At 44.8% G+C, this 6,009-nt stretch overlaps 1 long non-coding RNA gene across 1 annotated transcript; it reads left to right on the top strand.

Moving 5' to 3' along the window:
• Nucleotides 1–3,429: 3,429 nt before the first annotated feature.
• Nucleotides 3,430–4,797, top strand: LOC130354341 (uncharacterized). The gene is made up of 3 exons (XR_008888442.1): nt 3,430–3,491; nt 4,122–4,238; nt 4,693–4,797. It is a non-coding gene; the product is annotated as an uncharacterized LOC130354341 (long non-coding RNA).
• Nucleotides 4,798–6,009: the final 1,212 nt, after the last annotated feature.

Below are 6,009 nucleotides of genomic sequence, written 5' to 3'. Positions count from 1 at the left end.
TTAGGTTGGCAGTATAGTTCCCCCACATTAGGTTGTACTTCCCCAACATTAGGTTGGCATTATAGTTCCCCCCATATTAGGTTGTAGTTCCCCCACATTAGGTTGGCAGTATGTTCCCCACATTAGGTAGGCAGTATAGCTCCCCACATTAGGTGCAGTATAGTTCCCCCACATTAGATGCGGTACAGTTCCCCCACATTAGGTGCAGTACAGTTCCCCCACATTAGGCACAGTACAGTTCTACACATTATGCGCAGTACCGTTCCCCCACATTAGGTGCTGACATCCCATGCGTGCGCCCATAGCAACGGAGGAGCCTCAGAAAGGTAATCGAGACATCCTTGTGTCCCGAAAAGATCTTTTCCAGAATTTGATATCCAGAATTTGATGGGGGCCCCCTGCGGGCTGCTGAGTGGTGGCTGTGGATCGCCACCACTGGGACTGATTAGGGTGTGCCCAGGCACACCCCGCACACCCCGTGCGCACGCCTTTGCTGAGCAGCCGGCAGGGAGCCCCCTGGAGGATGGGGGCCCTAGGCAATTGCCTGGTTTGCCCCGCCCTAAAGCCGGCCCTGCCAGCAATGCCTTATGCCTCTTGGGCATGGAGTTCACCAGAGCTTCACAGGTTGTCACTGGAGTCCTCTGTCAGAGGCCTTGCGTTCCCCCACCTTCTGTTTGGGGATGCCCCACAGATGCTTAATAGGGTTTAGGTCTGGAGATATGCTTGACCAGTCCATTACCTTTGCCCTCAGCTTCTTTAGCAAGACAGTGCTGCTCTTGGAGGTGTGTTGGGGTTGTTATCACGTTAGAGACTGAAGGGCATGGCAGTATCACAAAGGTAGAGGATCATGCTCTGCTTCATTATGTTAGCATTTTAATCAACTTTGTTGAGGCCTGTTTTGAGTGGAACATGCCCTGGGAAACTGCATTATGGTCTTGTTCAGCATGCTGCAGTTCAGTTTCAAGGTCCTGGCAATCTTTCTATAGCCTAGGCCATCTTTATCTAGAGAAACTATTATTTTTTTAAGATCCTCAGAGAGTTCTTTGCCATGAGGTGCCATGTTGAACTCCCATTAACCAGTATTAGAGAGTGTGAGAGCAATAACACCAAATTTAAGACATCTGCTTCTTATTCACATCTGAGACCTTGTAATGGTTCACATGACACTGGGCAGAGCCGGCGTTAAGGGGGGGCAAACCGGGCAATTGCCCAGGGCCCCTATCACCCAGGGGGCCCCCTGCAGGAGGCTACAGTGTTTTGCAGCTCCGGGAATATGTGAAGTGAGCCTTGCTGCTGCTTAAAGGCTCTCAGCAGAGGCATTCCATGTAGTGCTGACAGGGAGAGGCTGGGCTCCTTTAACACCCAGAGGCCAGAGGCTGTCCGGGCATGCTGGGAGTAGTAGTTTTGCAACAGCTGGAGGCTCCCTGGTAGGGAAACACTGATCTATAGTGTGTGAACATGTGTAACTATCCTTACATGCATTTATAGTGTGTGTGAGTACAGCATGAATATATACAGTATATGTGTGTATGTGTATATATATGTATATATATATAAAGTGTGTGTGTAGAGCATGAATATATGTGTGTGTTTGTGCATATATATATATATATATATATATATATATATATATATAATATGTGTGTATATATAATGTATGTGTGTGTGTGTGTATATATATATATATATATATATATATATATATATATACACACAATATGTGTATATATAATGTGTGTGTACAGCATGAATATATATATATATATGTTTTTGTGTGTATATATAATGTGTGTGTGTACAGCATGTGTGTGTATATATATATATATATATATATATATATATGTATATTATATATATATATGTATGTGTGTGTCTGTATGTGTGTAGTTGTGATTAGTTTTTTATTGCTGCTGAGGAAAAGACTGAGTATAGTCTTGAAACGCGTCCAGCCCCCCAATACGACTATTGAGACCATTTACATAAGCCTTCTGTGAGTCCCGCATCGATAGGTGTCTCACCCGGTCAGTTGCCAGCCACGTACGCACGCCTTGTAACCACGAGGACGCGACCGCTACTCTGAACAGAAGCGCCGGAGCTACAACACTCGGAGCCCACCGCCAGTCACGGCACTTCTATCATAGGAGACGGCAGAGTCTGCCAACAGTGTCCTCTCCCGCAGTGAGAGATATAACAGTGTCTGTTCCAGCAAAGCGCACAGGAGCGAGTGCAGGAGAGATCGCAGTATCTCAAACTATCCCCAAAAGCCGCAGGAGAGACCACAGGAGGGATCACAGCATCCCCAAAGAGCAACAGCATCCTGACAAGTACCGGTCCCGGGGCGGTGAGCATAACTGTATCATTCTACTAACTGTTACAACTGCCGGCAATTATTACAACTCTGTTACCAAGTGGTATTACAACTCTGTTACCAAGGGATATAACACTGACTATACATTGACATGCTTTAATGAACTGGATACTGACCTATTTAACTATTCACCAAAAGACTTATTAGACTGTGGTTATATTGCTATACATAAATAGCCCCATTGGTTGCTATTAGTTACCAATATCTAAGGAGGTCCAAACTCTAAAGAGGACCATTCATTGGATATTTTTAATTTTTGTTTGGTCTCAGTAATACTTTCATGTTTTAAATAACATTTTATATTTATGTATAATATATTTTTATTTTATTTGCAATTTTATCCATACTATATTTTTGTAGGGAGTGCCGTGGCTCTACAAGGGCCCTGTAAATCACGGTACTTACCACGTCTTACAAACAATTCAATTATTATAATTAATAATAAATATCATTATTTAACATATCAAGCCAGTTGTGTCCACACATCATTTACCCTGAGTCCCAATTCTTTCTTGTAGATTTGTAAATTACTTCTACTTAAAAATCGTAATACTTCCAGTACTTATCAGCTGCTGTATGCTACAGAGCAGGGCTGTAGCTCCCATAAGGCGATTGAGGCTATCACCTCAGGCGTGCTGCTGCATGGGGGTGCATTGGCCAGAGATGTTCGACACACTTTACACTGGGCAGTGATCCTCAAGTAGGGTGCCCCTGCAGGGATGCCAGGACACTTCGCTGGTTTATGATGTCACAGAAATTTTGTTGAATTTTCCGCCCCGGCCTGTGCACCTGTGACCCACTCACACCGCGGCAGGGTCTGCGATGTTGTGAGTCACAGGCACATAGGTCGGGTGGAAAATAAGTTTGTGTGCAATGCCAGGAGACTGCAGCTCTGGAAGGTATCCTCCTGTGGAGCATCTGTGGACTCCATGCTCCACCACTCACTCTCACTCACAAGCTGCAGGCACTTCTTGCTTGCAGTGTGTAAGCTGCGAGGAAAGTGATCCCTGGCAGGCCGGCGCGATGATGTGATGTCATCGCGCCTGCCCAGAGATCCCGTCCCCGTGGCTCACACACAAAGTATGAAGAGAGGGAGAGAGCTGCTCGTGAGAACGGGGGTTAGGTAAATAGAATAGTTTTTTTTTTTTACTATGTTTGGGGCACTATGGTACAGGGAGCATTATTAAAACTTGGTGGGCACAGGATAGGAGGCATTATATGTGAGGGGCACAAAACAGAAGACATTAAAGGTGAGGGGCACAGAACAGGGGGCAATTATGTGAGAGGTACAACACAGGGGGTATATTATGTGAGGGGCTTAGGACAGGGGGCATTAGATGTGAGGGGCACAGAACAGGGGGCATTAGATGTGAGGGGCACCGGACAGGGGGCATTATATGTGAGGGGAACAGGACAGGTGGCATTATATGTGAGGGACACAGAACAGGGGGCATTATATGTGAGCAGCACGGTTATGTGGGGGGGCATTATTATATTTTATATGTGGGGGGCACAGGATGGGGCATTACTATATAAGAGGGGCACAGAGTGTTTTTCATTTCAGAGGTATAGTGTATATTATAAGGAATTTCTGGGGTGGTAACGTTTTTATGGGCCACAATACATTACGGTATTGTATTCTGAGGGTGCACTGTATGGCAAGGTTATACTCAGAGGGCGCGGTGTGTGGTAGTATTATATTCAGAGAATGAGATGTGGCAGTATTATATGACATCATTTTCTACCACACCAGGTGACACCAACCCTAGAATCGCCACTGCTTATACTCAGTATCCTCTGGGTTCTGCAAGCAACGCCTTATTTTCTGCAAAATACTCTGACTAGATTCTGGATCCACCATTGGCTTCAGGTATTGAACTCCCACCCTTCTGTCACCCCTCTACATCCCTTGTTACCCCACTTTTTCACCTCTGCTCCCTTCTGTAACCGCTGTAGACCCCTGGGTCACCCATGTACACCCCTCTGTTACTCCTGTACACGTATAAACCCCTGTACTCATCTCCACCTGTAAAATAAAGGCTGGAGGCATTTTGTGTAGGTGAGACTGGAGGCATTGTGTGTGTGGGAGGCTGGAGGCATTGTATGTGAGAAAGGCTTGAGACATTTGGGTAAGGCAGGAGGCATTGTGCGTTTAAGTGAGGTGGGGCTGGAGGCATTGTGTGGGGGGCTGGAGGCATTTGAGTGAGGCTGGAAACATTGTGTGTTGTAGGGAGGCATTTGTTTGGGAGAGACTGGATGCATTTGTGGAGAAAAGAGGAGGATAATGCTGGAAAAATGCAGAGCCTAATGTGTTTGTGTTGCAGGTTCCTTGCTGAAGAGTTTTGGCTGGAAGTAATCATCATGACGTCCTGGGCCAGATGGGGAAGAAAAGAACAAGAGAACGACTTCAATCAGAGAAGACGTCACTTGTGAGTCCCTGCATATGGCAATACTGTAATCTACATAGCTAACATAACAGGGGTGCCCTGAGCCAAAATGGGGGGGGGGGGGGGGTGCAATCTTCTGTTCTCGTCTGGGGAGCAAAAGGAGCTAGCTGCAGCTCTGCTACAGAGGATATCATTTTCTGCCTGACCACAGTGCTCTCTGCTGACACCTCTGTCCATGTCAGGAACTGTCCAGAGCAGGAGAGGTTTGCTATGGGGATTTGCTCCAGCTCTGGACAGTTCCTGTATGCATGATATACTGTAGTGCAGAGCTGCATTCATAATTCTGCTGGTTGCTACTGGAAACAGAAGCTTGTAATAACACCAGCACACCCTAACATTTAAACTACTAAGACACAAGAATATTTTCTTACTTTTATGTGTCAAGATCACAGATTTCGACCAATTTTCACTGTGCAGAATTGTGAATACAGCTCTGGATAATACAGGCTGTAGCTTAGGCTCAGTAAGCAATGCATTTTCAAAATGACTAACCTTTATATTGTGATCAAAGGAGGACAAGCCCTTTAAATCCAATATGATTCAAAGCAGCATAATAATAATCCTAACAATAATGTGTCTTCTATGTCAGAACAAATAAAACACGTCCTACTGTCTCTTCCGGATGCTACTTATGTTTTCTTCAGACACAAGAATCCTTTCATAAACAACAGGAGGAAATGTTTGCAGGTAATGGGATTTTTAGATGAGGTCTTTAGCTCCGGCTCAGTGTCTTCAGTGTTAGAACCATCTGTGCTGCTCTATAATTTAGTTATCTGGTCATCTGAGGAGATCAGAATGCTCTGTTAAATTAAAATAATGTTTTTACATTCAGAACCCGCTGTCAGAAACTCCATCGTAAGTCTGCTGCGGACTTCAGAAGTCAAAGAATGTCCTAGAATTAAAGTTACTAAAGAACACCCTCAAGCGGGAAGACAATGACTCTCCTGATGGTGCAAACGCTCTCCTTCAGCCAAGGAAATAGAATAATCTGTTCATAGAAAAAAGATTTCAGGGAAAAAATAAGCTGCCCCATTTATTTTTAAAAGACAATTGGGAAGATTTACATATGCTGTCTACAACTTAGCATAAACGAAGACCAGACAGTCTAAGGTAGCACCACATTTTTCACAGTGGTTTATGCTGTATACATTGAATGCATCTGTTCTGTTGCATTGTAAGCCATGCCAATTTCCT

This window comes from Hyla sarda, chromosome 1, assembly GCF_029499605.1.
Source record: "Hyla sarda isolate aHylSar1 chromosome 1, aHylSar1.hap1, whole genome shotgun sequence".
NCBI lineage: Eukaryota > Metazoa > Chordata > Amphibia > Anura > Hylidae > Hyla > Hyla sarda.
This window is presented reverse-complemented; position numbering and strand designations above follow the sequence as displayed.